The sequence below is a fragment of the Schistocerca nitens genome, chromosome 4 (genome assembly GCF_023898315.1).
Source record: "Schistocerca nitens isolate TAMUIC-IGC-003100 chromosome 4, iqSchNite1.1, whole genome shotgun sequence".
NCBI classification, from domain to species: domain Eukaryota; kingdom Metazoa; phylum Arthropoda; class Insecta; order Orthoptera; family Acrididae; genus Schistocerca; species Schistocerca nitens.
In genome coordinates this window covers 132,150,262-132,174,199 of record NC_064617.1, presented here as the reverse complement: position 1 = coordinate 132,174,199, position 23,938 = coordinate 132,150,262, and the positions used below count along the sequence as shown (strand labels likewise).

At 43.2% G+C, this 23,938-nt stretch overlaps 1 protein-coding gene across 1 annotated transcript in view; it reads right to left on the bottom strand.

The window, feature by feature from the left end:
* The window catches only part of LOC126252164 (uncharacterized), a 193,808-nt gene that overhangs the window by 68,908 nt on the left and 100,962 nt on the right, over positions 1–23,938 (bottom strand). The gene's annotated exons all lie outside the window — the stretch shown is intronic.

Sequence of the window (23,938 nt, the reverse complement as noted above, 5' to 3'; positions counted from 1 at the left end):
AAAATCGGTAAAGTGTCATTCTCGGTGCACAGCGCAATAAATTGTATCTTTTAGTTCAAACTATTTAGATGCCGGAGAAACAGGTCACTTTCAACATTTTACCATCATATATATCCCTTCGATAACATTAATCTTCTAGCTTGTTGAGGAAATTATGTCGTAAATTCTTGTTCGTCAGTAAAACATCACTGGTACATCTGGACCGGAATAATCGTGCTTCTGTGCGTATGTGGCACAAAAACAATACAATATTGTACGTGATTACCCCTATCAGCTGACACAAACAGAAAGATCATTCCGAAGTGGCTTGTTTTTTGTATTCTTGAATTTCCCTTAACATATTTGTGTACTTTCGTCTATCAAGTGAAGTATTTATCCTGTTACTTATGTTATCTCTGACTGTACTTTTTAAAGATGACCACGGCTCTTCAGCTGAAGTGATCATTGACTCAGTATCTTCAGCCTTAGAGATTTTCAAGCGTATCTCTTCATTCCTTAGCACTTCCGTACCCCACAGCCTTGCACGTCGATTCTTCCTGACTAGTCTCTTTAACGTCAGCATACTCTTCATCATTATTAAATTGTGATCTGAGTCTATATCTGCTCATGGCTACACCTTACAATCCAATATCTAATTTCGAAATCTCTGTTTGACCATGATGCAATCTAACTCGAAGCTTCCTGTATTTTGCGTCCTTTTCCAAGTATACCTCCACCTCTCGTGATTCTTGAATACAGAATTCGCTATTACTAACCGAGGTTATTGAAAACGGAATTAGTCTATCTCCTCTCTGATTCCCACTCCCAAGCCCACATTTTCCTGTAACCCTTTCTTCTACTCCTTCCAGTCCTCATATTTTCATCTCCCCTTACGTACTGAATTACTCGTTCAATAACCTCATATGTTTTCTCTGCCTCTTCGTCTTCTGCTTGTGACGTCTGGCGTGAGTCTGTGTTAGTTTGCTGTCCATTCTGATGCGAACATTGATCTCTTCGGAGTAACACTCTGTTCTGCCCGCCTATTGATAAGGAATCCTGTATCCGTCTTTTTTCCGTTTCATTTCCCTGGCCTCCACTATATCTAGACTGAGTCTTAGCATTTTCTTTTTCACATTTTCTAGCTTCCCTGCCACGTTCAAACTTTTGACATTCCACGGCCGGACTCGTAAAAGGTTACAGTTTCGTTGGTTACTCAATATTTTTCTCATCGTCACCTCCTCCTTGGAACTCCCCTCCCGGAGATCCGAATGGGGGAATACTCCGTGATCTTCTGCCAACGGAGGCGTCATCATGACACTTTTTCAGTTTCAGACCACATGTCCTGTGGGCACACATTGTGTGTCTATAATGCAGTGGTTTCCATGGCTTTTTTCGTCCTCTTGCCGTTGATCATTGCTGATTCTACAGCCTTTTAGGGGCTAGGGAATCTCCTGAAACCCTGAAATTCTGCCCTCTCCTCCAGCCTCTCTGACAAGGCCGTAGGCATATCTACGGCGACGTCTTATGCTGGAAGTCTTGGACAGCCATAACAGATGACTTTTATTCAAAATTTTAGTAGTTTCTGGATTCCAACCTTGGACTGATAGTGTTTCTATTGCCAGTCAAAGACGCTAAACCTAGAGCACATGGTACAATGATTTTACTCGCGTTTATTAGTCCACTACGTGCCTTACTGTTAGTATCTGTTAGGCGTGAAGTCTCATATGCTACAGCTTAAGGCGACGTCAGTGCCGTATTTTCAACGTAACGGTTATCACTGTTGCAACTGTTAACCGCTGAATGTTTTCATTTCGACATCGCTATGACGAAAGATGCAGATAAGGAAATTCCGCGAGGCAACTGAAACGCAGCTCTCCGTGTTCTCTGCTTGAACGCAGTGGCCGTTGTAGCCTAAAACAGGTCGCGGCGAGGCCTTGTGCACAAGACCACGTCACACTAACCGAGAGTAATGTACACCGCTCTAACGCCCGTCGCAGTTTAAACCGGCCGAAATTCAACGTCCTGGCTGCAAGTCCCAATAAAAGGTGCCGTGACGTACGTGTCTAGTGGCTAAGCCACAGCTCCGGCAATAACTGCTGCTCCGGGTTCCTCCATAAATTTTTCTATCAAACTTATTGAGCCGTCCCAGCGGCTATCGATCCCAGTGAGACCTTGGAGCCTCTCTGACCCAGAGGAAATTTGAGCAATGCTCTCTAGATGTAGCTACAGCGGAAGAGACAGAGAAAATGCGATTGTCCGTATAGTAGAAAGGAAGCAGCCACCGAAGTAAGAAGGAAAACACAACATGGTGCAGGGTGGAACCAAATTAGCAGAGAGTGTTCCTGGCTTGCAGCACGCTTTCTAAGCTTCCCCTCGTCGAAACGACGCCTGTGGACTGACGAGGACTCGTGGCTGTGGTTGCGGCGTGCTGTCTTGCATTCTATCCGTTATCGACTGTGGACGGAAGCGAGGGTGCAACGCGTGCTGGGTGAAGATTACGCACTCGTCGGTGGGGTAGCTAGTGGAGAGTGGCGAATTTCACTAGTGAGAAAACGGTGACCTACGAATCAACGTCTGTATGGAGCCAAAAATTGGTTAGGGTGCTTTTTCCAAGCAATGCGCTGAGGAATGGTTCAAATGGCTCTGCGCACTATGGGACTTAACTTCTGAGGTCATCAGTCCCCTAGAACTTAGAACTACTTAAACCTAACTAACCTAAGGACATCACAAACATCCATGCCCGAGGCAGGATTCGAACCTGCGGCCGCAGCGGTCGCGCGGTTCCAGAATGTAGTGCCTAGAACCGCTCGGCCACTCCGTCGGCGCTGAGGAATAATGGAACATGTTAGACCGCCTTGTAGTGCTTTTTGGATCTGTCTAAAGCATCGTGTTTAGGAGTGTTTTCTTGGAGCGAGGCACTAAGTAGTGACGCGATGCCTTGGACATTGCTGTGATGTGTATTCAGTCAGCCTAAAACATCGTGTTTAAGGGTATTTTGTTGGAGTGAGACACCGAACGATGGTGTGACATGTTAGATGACAATAATTGGCAACCAATGTTGTACAATCGCAATAAAGTCATGAGATGTTCAAATGACTCTTGTATTAGAACATGTTATACGTTTCGGGATTACACCCATCTTCAGACATCTGTTTCAAAAAAGTACAAAATATAAGTGAACAGCACACTCAACACGTCTCAACGTTACAGAAAATGAGATCTGGTCATATGAGTTACATACCATATGTGTTGTATGGTACGGTATGGTATGTAACTCATATGACCAGATCTCATTTTCTGTAACGTTGAGACGTATTGAGTGCGCTGTTCACTAATATTTTGTACTTTTTTGTAACAGATATCTGAAGATGGGAGTAATCCCGAAACGGGTAACATGTTCTAATAAGTCAATTGAACATTTCATGACTTTATTGCGATTGTACAGCATTGATTGCCAATTATTAACATAAAAATGATCGCAGGCCTCAGACGGGATTTTATGTCCTGTATATCATGCTAGATGGTGTTGCACTGAATTATTCAATCTGGTTACACCAATGTGTTTGGTGTTCCTGTGAAACTGAACTACTTCCTACCAGACATTTTTTCAGATAGTTTCTTTTAGGTCAGTGTATCGAGTTGCTTCTCTCTAGCGATTACAGCTGATCTTAATTTGACGCCGTTTGGTTGTCATGCACATCTACCTGTTGGATATAACACATTACTGTGAACTTATCCTGTAGCACATAAAGATTAAAGTACTTTTACGTATTTGTAGGTGCCCTGTGTAACAGGTTCTACCATACTGGACGAAGTAAACTATTGTTGAACTGTTCTGTGGCTGATTAACATCAACAGATTTGTGTGTGTGTGTTACTGTCACGTGTAACAGGTTTGGTCCTGCTGGAATTAGTGATTTATTGTAAAAATGTTGCGTGGCACACTTGTAGGTAAGTCTTACAATATGAAATTTTAGTTACTTTTGAATTTCGATGACTGTTGGGGAAATAACAGTTCTACAACTAGCAACACATGGTAACTGTGCGAATGCTGTCATTATTATAAACTGATGTTACCTTTCATGGCTAGTCGATTAGGTTAGCAAAAAATTTTATCAGAATAAACCGCAACTGTAGCTCATGTCATTAATGAAAAAAATTGCTACTGCGAATGTATGCTTTCCAGGCGTATACAGCTGGCGAAGAGTTCTCGGGCTTCCAGCCGGGTGGCGGTGTCTTCAAACTGCGACCTTTCGACGAGTGACATACTCGTCATCTTCTGGCGAAGTGCCGAGACTTTGCGGATGCCGGTCCCTTTATACCTGCGGCGTGCCCCCCACCACCTGGCCGCGGGAGGCTGGGTCCAGAGGAGCCGGCGGGCGGAGTGGAGGGGGAAGTGGGTGCGCCGTTCGTGTCTCCGTCAGAGCATTCCGGTCGCGTCTCGGTTCTTGGTGCGTTCCTGGCGTATTGCGGCTAATGCTGGATTCCAGGCTCAGTTGATAACCTTCGTCCCTGTTCACAGGATTCTCGTGGACCCGTATTTCTATTGATTCTTTAATGACGCTGTCCCAATATCTCCCGGCTCAAAGGTGTGGTTTTCTTTGATGCTATGTTCAGCTATAGCAGATTTCTCTATCTGCCCAAGTCGGACATGGCTGGTGTGTTCCTCGCACCTTTTCGAGATGCAGCGTTACGTTTGTCCAATGTACTGTACACTACATTCGCAGGCAATGCTGTATATTTGAGTGGGTCTATAGCTGAGCCCAACAGCTCTTTCGTCTTCGGCGGTGGTAGGAAGACGGTATTTATGTTTGATTTTCTCAGTAGCCTCCCGATTTTGGCTGATATGGGCCCCAAATATGGAAGAAAGGCGAGTCTCTTGTTAACTTCCACTTTTAACTTCCACTTCCTCTTCTTCCTCTTCCTGAAATTTGTCAGCCTGTCTCCTATTGAACGCCCTACCAATCTGAGTTTCACTGTACACGTTTTTCCGAAATACCTCTCTTAGGTGGTGTAATTCGTCTGAGAGGCTTTCTTTGTCACAAATGACGCGTGCCCTATGTATCAAGGTGGTCAGTACTGACTGGCGTTGCGCCGGATGGTGGCAGCTGGTTGCATGGAGGTACAGGTCTGTGTGCGTCTTCTTTCTATATACTGAATGGTCCAGCGTGCCATCCGCTTTCTTCCTGATCAGTATGTCCAGGAATGGAATACAGCCATTCTCTTCTGCTTCCATCGTGAAGGTGATATTCTCGTGTGTGCCGTTTAGGTGGTCCATAAAATCCTCCAGTGCCTACCTGGCATGCTGCCAAATCACGAAAGTGTCGTCCACATAGTGGAAGAAGTGCCTGGGTTTACGGTGAGCAGTTTGTAGTGCCACCTCCTCAAAGTGTTCCATATAAAGATTCGCGATCCCTGTAGCAAGGGGAGATCCCGTGGCCACTCCATCCACTTGTTCCTAATGCTCTCCATTGCACTTGAAGTAGGTGGTCGTAAATACATACTCAAAGAGCTTCACTTTTTCACGCTCGAAGTGCTGATTAAGGAGTGCCAAGGCGTCTTGTAGAGATACTTTCGTGAACAAGGAGGTGACGTCGAAGCTTACGAGTAGGTCATCTCTCTGAATTCGGATGTCCTTCGGTATTCTTACGAAATCTGCGGAGTTTTTCACGTGACGACTGCAGTGTCGCACCAGTGGTTTTAATAGTGTCGCCAGGTATTTGGCAAGTCCATAACTGTGCGAGTTGATAGTGTCCAGAATCGGCTGTAGAGGAGTAGTGATACAAGGTTCGCATCAAGACATGCTGCATTGTTGCTAAATTTATTCAAGATGGCGGCGATGACGTCATCCAATATTGCGGCATGTAGACTTGGCAACATCGCATGACGTCATCCAAGATGGCGGATTTTGGCGGGAGAATAGTCCAATTGTGCTACGTCCACTAACATAACCTCAAGAAAAAATGGCGGGAAGTTTGAATTTTGGCGGGAAAATAGTCCATTTGTGCAACGTCCACTAACCTAAGCCTCCAGAAGGAAAAATGGTGGGAAGTTGGAATTCAAACAGGATAATGCATGCAAAGACCGTACTTGTCTTTATTATTATTATTGATTATCATTCATTATCATTCATTATCTTTCATTATTATTATTATTATTACTATTATTATTATTATTATTATTATTTATTATCATAGGCCTACCTCCACTAGAAAATTGCGCCATATTCAAATTCCAAGACGATATTGTCTCGAAAACTGTACTTCTACTTATTATTATCATTTATTATTTATTCAAGATGTCCGATTTTCTTGGTGAGAAAGCCATTTTCCTTACATCCATAACAAAAATCTATCACAAGTTCAAATCCCAACACCATAATTGATCACACGTACGAGCTTTCTCCGTCACTTATCTTTTTTCACTGGTAGCCTATCATAATCGCATCAAATAATAAACTGCACTTATAGTAATGTAGGTCACGTCCTTTGATTTTGCAGGGTGAAGCGACTGAAGACTTTATTTCAAGCAGTACGGTCATCACTTTTTCTCAGACACAGGCAGCACACACATCTTTGATATCGCAGTGCAGTCACCACGACATCTGCACTCCAACTGAATTAGTTCAAATCCTCGCCACCTCCTGGCCAGCGCGCGGAGACACTGCGGACACCTGTCATGTGAGGCGGCCGCCCGCGCTGGGGGCGAGCCCAGCGATCGCTCCCACATCGTAAACATGTTTTTCCCTGAACACGCTGGAACTTGCCGAGTTTGACGTCACAACGGTCCCTTGTCCGCTCACCACGTGTATTCGTCGCCAAAATTGTTTCCCTCGGAGTTGAATCACACAACGGTCGGCTGTTCCCTGCTACACTTTTGGCGCCAAAGATGTTTTCTTGGGCACATTCAAACCTGTCGATGCCGACAGCTCACCCTCCACCCCGCCCGCCGGCTCCAGCCTCCCGCGGCCAGGTGGTGGGGGGCACGCCGCAGGTATAAAGGAACCGGCATCCGCAAAGTCTCGACCTGGCGTGTGGCAACTAGCCCGACACTTCACCAGGGAGAAAATATACACCCCAACGCTTCAAGGGCCTGACGGACCTGCATACTCAGCGGAAGAGAAAGCAGAACTAATGGCCCGAACACTTGCAGCGTCATTCACACCGAACCTGGTACCATCAGATCCAGTGTTCACACTTGCTTCTGACCAAGAGGTTACACGCATTCTAGCCCAACCATCGCGCGACGACATTCGACATGCTAGCACAGCCGAAGTCTCCTGGGCTATAATGCATTCCGCTGCTAGGAAAGCCCCTGGTCATGATGGCATTCAAAACCGTGTCCTCCAGGAGTTCACGGATAAAGCAACTGAGTACCTAACACACATAACGAATGCCATACTAAAACACCAACACTTCCCCACCTTTTGGAAGACGGCCAAGGTCCTGATGTTCAGGAAGCCGGGGAAAGACCACAGCCTCCCACAAAATTACCGACCCATCAGCCTTCTGAGCTCGCTCAGTAAGATTGTTGAGAAGGTGATTCTCAAACGCATCACTAGGCACTGCATAACAAATGACATCCTGAGACCGGAGCAATTCGGCTTCAGGAATCACCACTCCACAACACAACAACTCCTACGGGTCGTTGAACATATAACACATGGCTTCAACATAAACAAAGCTACAGGGGCAGTGTTCCTGGACATCGAAAAGGCTTTCGACCGTCTATGGCACAACGGCCTCATCCGCAAACTCAGCGACGCGGGATTCCCCGACGGGCTGCTGCGTCTAATACACTCATACCTAACAGACAGGAGTTTCAACTCTGACGTGCAGGGAAAACAATCAACACGACACGGTATACACGCGGGAGTACCCCAGGGAAGCATCCTAGGGCCCCTACTGTTTAACCTCTACATAAACGATCTCCCAACCACACACAACACAATGATGGCAATCTACGCGGATGACACAGCCATCCTTGCGCAAGATTGGAAACCATCAAACATTACGTCACGCCTACAGACTGCACTCAGAGTGGCCGAGCCTTGGTTGGAGAAATGGCGTGTTAGAGTAAACGTCGACAAGTGCGAAGCCGTTCTGTTCACTAGAAGACCGAAGCAACTGCGCAAACACCGCTACTGCAGACCAATAACCCTACATGCACGTCCAATACGTTTCCGCGAGAAAGTCAAATACCTCGGTGTCTGGCTGGACCGGAAATTACTCTGGGGGGACCACATACAACACATGACCAACCGAGCTAGCGCGAGGCTCAAACAGCTCTATCCTATGCTCAACAGGCGTAGCACACTGAACAGAAGGGTGTCGAGGTCCATGTACATGACACTTATCCGACCCCTGATGACGTACGCAGCTCCTGTCTGGGGATACGCTGCGCCTACACGCCTGCGCCGTCTGCAGCTCATACAAAACAAAGTACTCAAAATCATAAGCAATGCTCTACGATACACACGCATCGCGGACCTTCACCGGGAATACCGACTTGAGACTCTCACGGAGGTAATCCACAAACTCACCACAAGACTATACAGAAACTCCAGACATTCGCAGAACCCGTTTATTCTGAATCTGGGGAACTACGACCACAACCATAGATGGAAACATAAAAGACCAAAAGACATACTTGTAAGGGCATAACATCTATGGCCAAGCATACGCAAACATAACGGCACAGGCGAGCCCCTGTTAATCAGACGCCATTACTGGATATCCAGCTGAAATATACTGCCGAATAACTGGCACCACACAGGGAAGCCGTACCGTACACTGCATGCAAACAAGCTCCACACATCCCCCACACAGTGAGACGATCTATGGCCGATCTCCCACTACTGTATAACGATCTTGATTGTTCCAGGAATGCCGGCCGCGGTGGTCTCGCGGTTCTAGGCGCGCAGTCCGGAGCCGTGCGACTGCTACGGTCGCAGGTTCGAATCCTGCCTCGGGCATGGATGTGTGTGATGTCCTTCGGTTAGTTAGGTTTAAGTAGTTCTAAGTCCTAGGGGACTAATGACCACAGCAGTTGAGTCCCATAGTGCTCAGAGCCATTTGAACCATTTTTTGTTCCAGGAATGTAGCAGCTGCAGCCACTGGGACACATCGCCATCGCTTGTCACGGTAATGATGCATGATACCCATACTAACAAATCCAACCTTGCATGAGCTATCGCAGCTAGTAAGGCACTACTGCTCTTACTACCCATCCCACTGTCGCAGAGGTTTTTTTCCCACGGCACGAGCCATGGCACTTTTTTCCCTCTGCTCTTCAAATCGCTACCCTCACTCGCGTTTCGTCCACTATCTATCACCTGATGGACCGTGTTAATGCGTAGTCTTACCCAGACGTACGGACAACATCACAGCCCAGCATCCTGTGATCCACTTACTAGATAACTAACATGTTTACGGAGGTGACAGTAGAACTTTTGGTTTGGTCACCACGTTGGTGCGGGCGTGGAGGGGCCCCATCTCTATTTAAAAAGTCTCGGCACTTCGCCAGAAGACGGCGAGTATGTCACTCGTCGAAACGTCGCAGTTTGAAGACACCGCAATCCGGCTGGAAGCCCGAGAACTCTTCGCCAATTTTGCTACTGTTGGTTTATGTCACTGATGAACTTGTGTAAGGATTTCTCTTACGTACTCTGAAGGCAGGTTAACAGATTAAAATCTGCTTAGCTGAACTTAAATTCTGCTATGGGCAAGATTAACTGTATGCCAGACTAGTGTACGTCTGTTTCTTAAAAAGCCTCTACGGAATGTGTATAATGCTTGAAGCAAGTTACGAAAGATGAGAGCTAGCTTGTGCTGCGTTGCGGCTCATTCAGCTCTGTCCCGAGACTGAGTTTACCTAAGTTGTAGGCGTTACAATTCTACCTTAAAGCAAAGTGCATTTTCTATTAAAATGTTTGCACTCCTGGGCGTACCCTTTTCAGTGAATATTAAGTTTTATTACTGGTTCTTAAACTCACCTAATTTTATTTTCACAACAAGAGTGGCTATATAAGTGCCAAGCAGGTTTCCTTTTAATTATGTTTAATGCTTATTTGCCATTGTAAGTTTTGTAATTTTTTAATATATGTGTTTTGAATTTTGCCTGTATCTACCATGTCTCAATGTATTATTTGAAGGCAGCGGTCAGCAAACCCGTAGGAGCTGTTTATTTGGAGACTACGCCATTCGTTGCTTGTCAACATCATTGTCGTTGTTATTTGAAATTTTTTTTAAATATTCAGACCGTTATTTGTACATAATTTATTGCTGAATAAACGTATATAATTGATATGTGGTTCTCTGGGTTTGTGACCACAGCCCTTCCACCATAGAAGTAAGCTTGTTTAATTTTGTTGTCCAATAGTATGACTAGGATTGCTAATTACCATTGACCTCGTTGTGTAGTACTACCAAATTGTTTTCTGTCTTGCTGATCACATGTTTGGTTTCTAACATATGCTCTGGAATAACTAATTTTTCAAAATGGTTGTGTCTTGAAGCACTTGCGTGTTCTTGGAAGCGCTGTTGAAAATTTCTGTCCTATTTTGCGTACGAAGTAGGAGGGACAAGTGGGACATGATATTTTATGCTCTACACTGTTGTTGAATTTTTTGTAATCTGTTTTCACGTTGTGGACTAGTAAGTGTATTAACTTATTTTTAGTGGACAACACAACTGTTACATTGGTTTTCTCGAAAAGATTAACCGCATTTGTGATACGGGGCCTATGTATGGGATGCTGACAAATATTACTTTTTCTCTCAGAGTGTGACAATTTGTCACTTTATTTTTGTGTTCTTGTGTATCTAAATTATCAGCGGTTTTCGCCGTGTAGCCACTGTATATGGCAACACTTTTTGTCTCCACTTCTGTCGTAAGGCTGTTTCCTTCCATATCAAGCGAGTGTGCTCTGTGCAGCATGAACCTAAAGTCAGGGTGGTGATGTGTATAATGATGGTAGGATGAGTTGTCATTTGTTATATCTGTGAACGTATTCTTGCTGTGTGTGACGAACATGTTTCTGTTGGAGGCTGATGTTTCCAAGATCCGGGCAATTTATTCTTTTGTTGTCCTCATGCCCTAGTGTGAGTTTTATGCTTTTGTGGAAAGAATTGAATACTGTAAGTAGCTCCTCAATCTCCTGTTCTGTGCCATCACATAGTAGCAATGTATCATCAACATATCTCCATTAATATACTGCTTTACTTTTGAGCCTACTGTGTTCTTTAAGTAAATTATTTTCCAGATGATTGAGAAATATGCCAGGGGCTTTCAGTAAGTAGTGCAACACATTTTTTTTTTTTTGAAAGCAGGGTTCCAAAACAACACATTCGTTCAAAAAGGTTCAAATGGCTCTAAACACTATGGGACTTAACAGCTGAGGTCATCAGTCACCTAGAACCTAGAACTACTTAAACCTAACTAACCGAAGGACATCACACACATCCATGCCAGAGGCAGGATTAGAACCTGCGACCGTAGCGGTCACGCGGTTCCAGACTGAAGCGGCTAGAGCCGCTCGGCCACTCTGGCCGACACATTCGTCCAACACGAAACCTTACGCCACCTTGCTACGAGGGCATGTACGCTGTCAATGTACCACTTTACTGGTCAACGTCGCAGCCAGTGTCTATATGCATCAATAACCTCCCAATCATTCACATACTGCTCGCCGCGAAATGCATCCTTCGTTGGACAAAACAGATGGAAGTCGGAAAATGCGATATATGGACTCTACTACGTAAGAGGAAGAGCTGTCCAAGGAAGTTTTGTGAGCTCTTTACGGGTGCGCAGACTAGTGTGAGTCCTTGTGTTGTCATGGAGAAGGAGTGGTTTGACAGCATTTTTGTGGTGACGACTACGCTAAAGTCGTTTCTTCAGTTTCCTGAGGATAACACAATACACTGCAGGGTTGATCATTGCACCATGCAGAGAATATCAAACAGAACAACCACTTCAGAGTCCCACAAGGCCATTTCCATGACTTTATCGGCAGAGGGTGCGTATTTGGACTTTTTCTTTGGAGGAGAAGTGGTGTGGCGCCACTCCATAAATAGGCATTTTGTTTCCAGTTCGAAGTGATGACTCAATGTTTCATCGCCTGTGACGATGCTCGGAAAAAAATCAGCCTCGTAAAGCACAAGTAGGTGGCCCTTCATTGCTCTTTATAGGTCTTCTGCTAGGCGTTGAGGAATCCATTGGTGCAGTTTGGGCACTCAGAGGTGTGAGCCCATGTTGTGCTGACACATGAGTGTGTCAGTGCTACCAACAGAGACGTCAGCTGTGCAGTGAGGTGTTTGATTTTGATCTGACGATCACCTCAAATGAGTGTCCGCACCTTACAACACTGCAGGGATCGCAGTTGTGTGCGGTCGGTCGCCACGTGGGAGGTGACATTGCTGCTTCGAACGTACCCCAGTTACAGACGGCATTTTGAAGACTACGAAAGAGGTCAGCACCTATCAGAACTTCATGAAACTGTAGGGATGGAAGCAGGAATAGAGACCGCATTTTTTCAACTGAAAAACCGGGGAAGTTCGTATGCTGCTGCCCATGCAAGACCCTCTTTCTGTTGGTAAACAAACCTTCCCATTAAAGTAAAGTAAGCATGTGACAATACTCGTTGCAACATGTCAGTGACCTCTGATATTTCTGAATCTGAAAACTTTTTATGTTTTACTACGTTTTTAAAGATTATGTCTATTGTTTCTTCAGTTGGTAAATCTGTAAACAGGTTAGATACACGAAAACAAGCAAGTTGATTCATTTGTGTTATTAACAGTGTGATACATCAAAATTGTTGTACTGCTTCATAATTTTATTCAGTAACTGAGAATGTTTATGAGAAAGTGTTTTGTAGAGTCAACAGCAGACCTCACTGGAACATGAACTTTATGGGTCTTAGGTTGAGCTCTTAGTCTCAGGGCAGTGCAATTCATGTCCTTACTGGTTATTCTATGAACAGGAAATTACATTTATTAATCATTGTTCTGATTTTGTTTTGGAAAATTACAGTTCGATCTCGTTTAATCTCAATTGTGTAGTTATCAGAAAAGAAGGCCAGTGCATTAATGGTGTACTCATCTCTCTTCATAATTATTACAGAACTGCTTTTGTCAGACTACACATTTATGGCGTTATTAAGAGCGTTATTAAGACAATTCCTGAGTCTCATATTTATGCTGTATACAAGTTTTTCTCTTCTAAAAATTCGTTAGCAGGTTTCTCTGTGGGTATTTGTGTCCCTCTAAATGATTTTAATTATTTTGTGTGCTAGGTCAGTCGGTTCAATATTAATTATGTCAGTTAAGTCATCTCCTTTTTTAGTGTACATAATGACTTTTTTAGGCTAGCATATTGTTGCTTCATCTGGGTTTTACATTGTATTTTAATCCTATCTTGAATAAACGCTGTTCTTTCTTATTGAAGAAGTCAGTTTGATTAATGACTCTTTTATAAAACTGTGCTTCATTGGATGGCTTGTTGCGCTGTTGCTGATAAAGTTTTAAATGCATGGCTTCTAGATTTTCTGGTGCTGGTGTGTGATTTCAGTTTGCATTTTGTTTACAATACTTTAAATATAATCTTCATATGATTTCAGTACCAACGGGTGTAGTATAGTAGCTAGTTGTAAATACGTGTGTTAACAGCACTACATGATTTGTCCTTTTTTCTTATACTGAGATTTTACTTCTCATTTAATCCACATTATCTCACATTTCCTTTTGACAATGTGGAATGCAGTGGACTTGCTTCACATTGATATAATTAGGACGTTAGGCAATCCTTAGTGAATTTAACATTAGGAACAGTTTTCGTAAGTTTTATTTTGTAGTTTCTGTATGAGCATACTGCTTTCAGTGCCTGGCTGGGCAAATCCAATTTAATTATATCCATGTTTTGCAGCTGTGAACGTGACTGTGTTGAATACAGAGGTAGTTTGAATAAAAACGTCTTCAGTAACAATAAACATCATCTTTGATCATGTGAGGTTAAATTACATCTGTGAAGCATTTTCAAACAGTTGTAAACAAACGTGCACCAGGAGGGACGTGATGAACGACGGCGGTATGAATAAACGAATCTATGATTATCTCAAACGGTTAAAAATGGTCTGCCTCATCTATTCTGTAAGTTTTTCCCATTTTTTACACTGTTTCTCTCATATATCCGCACTCGATTCACAAAATACGAAACCTAACTAATTTTTCCTTAACAGGAAAACGTATTTCTTCTCGCTCAAGAGCAAGTGTTATCTGTTAGACGATTTGCACCAGAAGACGGACCCAAAGGGATCAAAATGCATCGTGTAATTGAATAAATCACGAAAAAACTATGACTGAAGGCGTTTTTATTCAAACACCGGTGTATTGAATACTCTAACCTTCGCAGCTGAAGAATATGGATAAAAATGAAGTGATTGTTATCGCTGACAATCTTCCATTAAAACGATATTGTATGGAAAAAATGTGACGTTGATTCCAGACAGAAACTTTTAGGGGCAAGAAATCACACTCTACCGGAACCTCACGATGTCCTTGATAAATTTTATTCAAGATAATTTCTTTCTAAAGCACAAAATTTCCGTCCACCAGTAACGTTATGATGCACAGTTGAGAAGTGTCAAAATTAGTGCTTAACATACAGTACCAGGGGTAATAATACACAAATGCGGACGTAGATATGGCACAACAAATTGTTATTTTGAGGATCTGCACCAGCAAGCGACTCTGTAGTCTGAAAAGAATAGGCATTAACACAAATGCGAGCAACAGCCGAATGGATGTTTTTCCGAAGGCAGCATAGACATGGGAACTAAAGCCTTGCTAATTACTGACATGAGGGTTAACAGTAGCATAGTGATGTGGAATGCACGTAAAATGGAAGTCATGTAACGACCACAGAACTTTTGTGACAAGTAAAACTAGAGTGCAAGATAAATAGTACGACATTCGGGGCACTTAAAGTGATCCATCCGAATTCGAGTTACTGCCCTCAGTTCCTGTCTATTGCTTGAAAACAGTAGGAAATTGAAGCTTCTAGCTGTTGCGTGAAATGTTGTCAGACGATCGAATTGGATGGGTTAATGGCGGCAGATAAATTTTTATTGTAATTGCAATTTATAACATCTCTCATCTTCAAGATGATTCGCTCAACGTAAATTCCCCCGTGGTCACGACTGCTACATTCGAGGCAGTAGCTCGGCTTTTAAATGATTCATTTGTTTACGCTGAAGACCGCACAGACGTGCGTAACAGCTGCTGTTCCAAATGTAAAATAAATACGAAAGATAAACAACAGACAGATGTACTCTGCACAAACCATGCTGAAACCGGGCCAGAAACACATTTATATTCTAATGCTCGTAACGTCCCGATTGGCAGTGGCACAGATAAAAGTTGGCCGTGTAAGTATAAAGGAAATGCAGTGAAATTACAGAAACGTAGAGTTGAAATGGGCTCATCGTATATTTACAATGAAAAATACATGTACAAAAGACGTTGAAAGTGACACCTGCAACATCAATACACAGCTATGCACGTCTAAGCGTATTCAGGCACAGCGGACGCAAAATTCGGATAGCGATGGCGGCAACTTCACAGCCTAGGCTGTTTTTCGTTTCCTGTATTGTGTGTGTGTATTTCCATTGTAGTGGACTGTTAAGGCAGCCAGTCCACAGTGAAGTAGCCGAAAGGGCACGCGTCAACTCACGCCGTCTGGCGTTAAGTCTGGAACAGGATTCGTAATGAATGTGATAAAGAAAAGAACGTAGCTACTAGAACACTTAACTTTTATATTGTCCTTTGGTATACAGCATTCTGGATGATACAAGTGAGACTCTATCTTGAGGTACATGCAACGTTACAAATGGCTAATGGCGCCTTGCTAGGTCGTAGCCATTAACTTAGCTGAAGGCTATTCTAACTGTCTCTCGGCAAATGAGAGAAAGGCTTCGTCAGTGTAGTCGCTAGCAACGTCGTCGTACAACTGGGGCGAGTGCTAGTACGTCTCTCTAGACCTGCCTTGTGGTGGCGCTCGGTCTGCGATCCTGACAGTGGCGACACGCGGGTCCGACATGTACTAATATGGACCGCGGCCGATTTAAGCTACCACCTAGCAAGTGTGGTGTCTGGCGGTGACACCACATCCATGCTGTTAGATCAGGCGAAAGCGGTAGCCATAAATGTTTGCTGACAGTTCGTTCCTCCGTGAAGCCATCATGGACGCGTTCCAGGGATATCTTAGATGTGTGGCATTGTGCCCCATCTTGCTGGAAGAAGCAGTATTGCAGTATTGTCTTTCATATTCAGTGAGTTGAGCACAAAACGTATCAAAAATTTTCATGTATGCAACCGTGTTGAGGGCAGTGTCAAAAAATGTCGGTCCAATCAAGCGCCTTCCAGGTACACCGCACTAAACGCCGATGTTTTCATCATCGAGTAGTTGCTGACGCAAATAGCTAGAGTTCTCCGTTGCCCATAACCTCGTGTTCTGTGAACTCACATGACCGGAAAGATGAAACCATGCTTTATCACTCATGATGTTATGGAAACGGTGTAACAAACCATTGTTGGTGTTATTCAAAAGCCACGTGCAGTAATCTACGCGGTTCCGACTGCCATCCTCCAGTAACTGCTGCACAACCGTCACACGACATGGCTTCAAATTAAGACTTTTCAATAGCCGCTGGCAACTTATCATACTTACGTGCGCCTGCTGAGCGAGTTTATTTGTTCACATGGGCTATGAATCGTTCTCCGGCGAATGCCTTCAATAACTTCTGATGTGCGGATTGAAGGAATTTTTTGTCGTTTTACATTTTGGATTTGCGTAGGTGCACCAGTTTTTATACAGACTCTGTATTGCTCTCTTTGCTGGCCGCCCTGTACCTAGATACTTGTCCCCTAAAATTTCGCGAGTTTTCTTAATCGAGACTGTTTTCACGTTATGCTTCCACAGTTTCAATTCTTTCTTCTATCGAGGAACTCATTTTGCAGACTGTCTACCGTCAGAGAAACGTCTAACTTCACTGATGAAATAAACTGAAATGCTGACAGAAGAATGCTAACAATCGATTACATAAAAATGTACATTTTTGTGGCTGAAGCCTGTTTCAGAAGTGGAACTACTGCATTCGCATTCAGAATACGAACGGCCCACTTTTAACTGCGTCACCCGCTGGGGAAAGGTGGGGTAAAGTTGCCACTCTAAGTGAAATTGGATTTTCATGAAACCATGGCTATTAACAGGAGCTTGTGCCATATACATCTCGGTTCTACGTATCGTATGGTATCTACCAAATATTTATAGCTCAGGTAAAAGTATATTTTATGGGATATATAAACGTTTTTCTTAATGCTTGCCTAGCGGCCACTTTTTCCTACCTAACGGGATAAAGCAGCTAGTCCCTTGCCACTAATCTCAAATAAACTGTTTACTTTAAAAACATGGGTAGGCTGAAAGTGTTTATTTCACAACTGATTATTATTAGGAGACCAGTAATAAAAAATTAAAAAGAAACGTGTTGAAATACAGTCTTTGCACAAAAAGGTAATGGGTTACTATTTCAGTCCAATTCACTCAGCTTACAAATTCAGAAACTATATTAAGTTATGTACGAAATTCGCACATGGAGTTGTCATCGTCTTCATGACATTCAGCTCACTGTTCTTGAGCCCAATGATTACATCACCGACATCTTATACATCCTTCATTTTCTTTAGATACAGAAAACGCTTTCCTGCAGTAAAAGCAGTCTGTCACTTTTCTTATCAGTGGAACTGTCTTCTTCAGTTTTTATTGAAAAAGTTTCTTCTTAGCAGAAACTCTTAGCGTTGCGTTCCACTTTCAGCTGCTTACCTTTATTTTGTGTTGTCGTACATTGTAGAATATTGGCTTCGTTTGTTTGTTTTGTCTTCGAACTTTTTTTGTTAAAAGCTCTTCATCTTGTTTCTTTTAGGTTCAGCCTACACAGTTTTAAAAGGGCTTTAAGTGATTATGGCTCTCTTTACTTTTTCATTCCTAGTTTCACTTTGATTCACACATTACGTCCTATGGGCTTATATGGAACCTACCCGTTGGATACTCAGTGTGGCGTTCTTCAGTGGTCGGACGCTGAGGAGAACCTTCTCTTGGAGCATGCGTATCACCTATAATCAGAAGGCAGCCTGCACAACCAGTTGGCCCATTTGAATAAGACATAGCAGTTTGGCGTTGTTTTTGGTGAAGGAGACCAGACAGCGAGGTCATCTGTCTCAACGGCTTAGGGGAGGACGGGGAAGGAAGTCGGCCGCGCCCTTACAAAGGAACCATCCCGGCATTTGCCTGGAGTGATTTAGGGAAATCACGGAAAACCTAAATCAGAATGGCCGGACGCGGGATTGAATCGTCGTCCTCCTGAATGCGAGTCCAGTGCGCTAGCCATTGCACCAGTCTGACGTCCAGAGGGATCAGCACTTGCTGAAGACTCAGCCATTTCGCAATGAGACGAACCAGTATTTGAACAAGGCACATATTAGTGTCCGTATCCAAAGGAATTTCAGTAACCTCAGCAGTATGGTTTTCATCATTAAACACGTTAGGATCTAGAGGAAAAGTTCCCAAATTTCTACAGCCATTGATTGCTGCCATTTGAACGGCTATACGAAATAATGCTGCACTCAAGGGTGCACTTACCTGAGACTATGTGATAGTACTTCCTGTACTATTGAGAAGAAATTTTTCCTAAGCTTGTTTGTAAAATGTTTTAAAAGGAGACATGAACGCCACATCCCAGGGTTGGAGATTGTGGCTACAGTGTTGGAGCAAGAGCACAACAGTTCTGGAATGACATGTGGACGTCCAACATCTTGTCACCTACTCATGTTGTCTCCATCCTTACAGCACTTTACACGGATGTTCAAGTCAATAGCACGCGGATCAGCTTCGTCATTTTCAAAATGCTCGTTTCCAAGCACCGATGCATAACCATTTTCTCACCAGTGCATGTGCTAATAGGTAGTAGTATTTAGTTCCATCTGTTATGAAATGGAAGTGAGAGACAGTGAGAGACATAAACCAGATTCTTTCGCACAAGAGGTGTTCGCAGATAATGGGAGCGTCGCTCCCCCAGCTTACCACTTCTTTTTCCAGCACTGGGACTCCTCGCAGCTCGATATCACGCAACTACTGTCTTCAGAAGCTTATGTCAACCCTGCCTGACGAGGATCCGTTTGGTGCAGGAGAAGTATAGCCTTTGAACAGCCCACCTAATCTCCTCATTGAGGAGAGGCAGGTTGTTGCACTCGAGTAATGAAACATGAGCCAAGAGAGCTATGTAGACAGCGAAATAACCAAAGCAACCCACCGAAAACCCCTTGTTCACATTTGTGAGGTTGAATAGTCCACGGCGCAGAGAGGAGCGACGCGTCAAACCAGTATCGTGGACTTGTGAACTTGGCTTCATTAATCATTCTACTCTCTTCCTCTGTATCTCCGCAGAGAGGCCACTAATTAATGGTCCAAGCTGCGTCGAAAAAAAATTTGTTTCGCCTGCCTTGTCGAATAAGCTGGAATTTGGTGTTAATAACACCCTACCACCAGATAACGATTAAAATATTTCTTATTATATGCAGCCATTTAGAATGTTATTTGAAATACTTAGTTGTAATATTTTCACTATCACTTGTTGCCTGCAGTTTAGATCATGATTCTGTTAACATTTTTTGTCCAAATGTTTTATGTGCCAGTACTGTTATTAATGACCATGCAACTTAACGTACTTAAAAACAAACGCTGTACTTAGACCACTGGTTTCATATTCGGAAGGAGGGGGTTCAGATCTTCTCCCACGCATCAAATGTTAAGTTATGCGTGGTTTCCTTAAAGCACGAACCCTGACCCATGTCTTTGGAAATGGTGTTCATAGTAGCTTAACCGCATTATTATTCATCATTAGACTTATTCCCGCATCATCCCTGTTTGATTTTGTATTTGTAACACCGTACGCACTGACCAGAATTTCTGTTCATCCTGCCGCCGGACTTCACTAATTCCGACTATATCTTTCTTCAACCTGTCCGTTCAACTTCTAAAATTTTTTAACCAGTCTAATCGATTAAAGGATGTAACATTCCACACTCAGACCCGTAGAATGCTAGTTTTGTTAATGACGACGTCATTCTGAGTAGTCCCCGCCCGGAGATCCGAATGTGGGACTATTTTATCTTCGAATTATTTTACCCAAGAGGATACCATCATCATTTAACAATACAGTAGGGCTGCATACCCTCGGGAAAAGTAACAATTGTTGTTTCCCTATGCTTTCAACCATTTTCATCGCCGGCAAAGCAACGCCATATCAACAGACCATGCAGACTGCTGCTACTGCAACTACTGAAAAGGCCACAGCCCACCTCAGGAGGAGTGGCCGTGCGGTTCTAGGCGCTACAGTCTGGAACCGAGCGACCGCTACGGTCGCAGGTTCGAATCCTGCCTCGGGCATGGATGTGTGTGGTGTCCTTAGGTTGGTTAGGCGACTGATGACCTCAGAAGTTAAGTCGCATAGTGCTCAGAGCCATTTGAACCATTTGAGCCCACCTCAGGAACCACATGTTTGTCTGACCTCTCCACTGATATCACTCCGTTGTCGTTAAACCTATGGTGCAGTTATCTGTATCGTTGACGCACGCAAGCCACGCCACTTCCGTAGAGTTCGTGATTAATGGAGAGCAAGGTTTTATGTATAGGCTGAAATCTTCTCTTCATCTGTTCATAAATTGTATTGTTTTCTTCTCTATTTATATATTGAAATTCGATAGATTTTTCCACCTGTTATATTCGTTACATGTAAGTATTTCTTTAAGGAAAAAACTTTAGCATTCTTAAATTTTTTTTTAAATTTCAGCATTTGTAAAAAACGGAGGGGAGATGGATGGTGGGATATGGGGAGCAGTTATTAGTCACACGATGATGTAGAGACATTAAACAAAGAAATTCCTATGTAGGTTGACAAATGGACAAATTATTATGCCAAAGGATTTTAGTAAAGGAAGAAAAATAATTGGTTTCATATTACGTTCGTTACTGAAAACGAATTCTTCGCAGCTGTCGAATATTGCAGGTGGTTACATCATATTTCTGTCTACAGCCTGTACTAATACAGCCGTTATGTATATTCCTGTATAGGGCAGATATTTCAATTGAATGTCGCTTGCCTGGTGTCGGCGAATAAGTACGATATTGCATTGCCTACAGCCTGTACTGGTACAGCCGTTATGTATATTCTCGTATAGGGCAGATATTTCAGTTGAATCTCGCTTGCCTGGTGTCGGCGAATAAGTACGATATTGCATTGCTTGCGTTATTCTAAATTACGATGCAAAGTTCCTTCGGTCATGAACGCATGTCCGAAGTAACTTTGGATCGTAATTCAGAATAACAAAGGCACTCCAATGTCATCTGTATAATCAGTCAATATCCACAGGCAGTATGTTACTTTTTTCTAAATAGTGCCCACTTTGATAGAAATCTCTCCAAATAGAACCTATAGAGAGAAGAAAAATAGTTATTTCTGAGCTCTCATAATAACCTGATCATCTATCTCCATCCGCAAATGCTTTGTCTGAATATTTTGAGGTTAGTTACATGCCAGTTACGTCAGCTTGTGATGCGAAGATGATATTTTTTTCTTTTTTTTTTTTAAGAAATAAATGTGTTTGTCACCGAATTACGAGTCCTTTGTAGAATGCAAAGACTGCATAGTCAATGCTGTCGTCTGCTAGCAAAGTCTAATCTTAGGTTATGCTGAATATCGGCAAGCACTACTTCGAACGCGGAGTTTTTTCAACCAATCAGGTGACTTGGCGTAGAGTTTCGATAAGGTCGCATGGGTGAACAGCCAATCAACACACTTACTACCTAGGCACAGAGCCGACAAAACGTCTTTTACATCGTGCTGTACGCTTACGATTTTCTGAAATTTAATTTGCCTTGTGAATGATTTGAGATGAGCCTTCTAAACTGCAGCTTTCAGGAGTTTTGGAGAGAGGATTGGTTGTTTGCTTTGCATTGGCATAATTCCATTGTCCTTGTACATGATTTTTCAGCTGTCATTGTCTACCAACGGCTGCAAGTTTTGGCCTTTTTTTTCTTTCTTTCGTAATGGTCGTTCATGGAGAAAGGTCGACTTTAATCGGTTTCCTACTCACTAAATATTATAAAGATGATTAAAACTGTGTGTCGGACCGAGAGTCAATTTCGAGTCTCGTTCCGGCAGCCAGTTTCAATCTCCCCTGAAGTTTCATATCAGCGTACACCCCGCTGTATACAGAAAATTTTGTTCTGCTAGAAATGAATTTTCTGCTCTTTGTTAATTTATAGTATTCGAAATCCACATGGTCAAGTAGAGGCCTTTTAGCATCTGGTGTCCATACATTTTCGTCTATACTCTGAACAAACAATTGAAGTTAATTTCAAGTATATCACGAATTGTTTTCCTCTTGAAATTATTTTTCAGTTTTACGAGATTTCATGCTCGAATTCACATGCGTGTGTTAGCACAACTTCTTGCAATTGATTGTCTTCAGCAGAATTAATACTTATACAGACTGCCTCCATCAAAAAAGTATGTTCTTCCTTACTTGCAAATTTTATGTCGATCAAGATAAATCGCGAGTTGCAGAGAAATTAAAGACGCATGCCGTAGTCATGAATACATTGAGAGTTCGTATTTCAGTGAGTCATTCTAATTGTTGCCACGTATTATGCAGTCACATGTGCAATGGACACGTCTTTTCACTACAAGAAGAGGCATTTATACTTACAGGATGTATCAGACGACTGAAGGTTTTGCTTATAATTTTGCCTACTCTTAGGTATTTTAACGCCTTTCCCTTACGTTATGAAGTTCTCTTAATACCTCATACTGCGTTAATAGTAGTCAGACAGCGTTATTGCCTCATTAGTAGGTCAAATTCTGTAAGAGAAGGGAAATATATTCAGGGCGTTACAACGGAATCGTACAGTTACATACGCTCTTTTTTTCAAAAAGTAATTGTCAGAACCGACGGCAACCGGTAGATGTTCATTTACAGCAAAGAAATAACTAACATTTCAGAGAAATTGCATGATTTATTCAAGAGAAAGGGCTTCACAAATTGAGAAAGTTAATAACCGTTGGTCAACTTCTGGCCCTTAAGCAAGCAGTTATTCGGCTTGGCTTCGATTTATATTGTTGGATGTCCTCTTGAGGGATATCGTGCCAAATTCCGTCCAATTGGCGAATTAGATGGTTAAAATCCCGAGCTGTTTGGAGGGCCGTGCCCACAATGCTCCATAATTTCTCAGTTGGACAGAGATCCGGCGACACTGCTGGACAAGGTATGGTTTGGCAGGCATGAAGACAAGCAGCAGAAACTCTTGCTGTGGGCAGGCGGGCATTATCTTACTGAAATGTAAGCCCATGATGGTTTGCCATGAAGGGCAACAAAACGAGGTGTAGAATATCCTCGACCTACCCCTGTGCTATGAGAGTGCCGCGGATTGCAACCAAAACAGTCCTGCTAAGAAAAGAGTCAGTTTGGTATCCCACCACAGTCCAGGGCTTCTCCAAAATCGTCTTCGCTGCTCAATGGCTCTCATTTCGAAGAGGGACTCATCACTTAAGACAATGCTACTGCAGTCAATGACATTCCAGACCGAAGACGCGTCTGGAGACGCCTCGGTCAGCGATGGAATAGCAACCTGACTGACGCCCGCCATACTGCCCGACTACCAGGAGTGATGCTTTGGGGTGACATTTCTTTTCATGGCAGAACCCCTTTGGTTGTCGTCCGCGACACCCTAACAGTACAGCGGTACATCGACGATATTCTACGCTCCGTTTTGTTGCCCTTCATATCCAGCCATCATAGGATTACATTTCAGCAAGATAATGCCCGCTACACGGCGAGGATTTCTATTGCT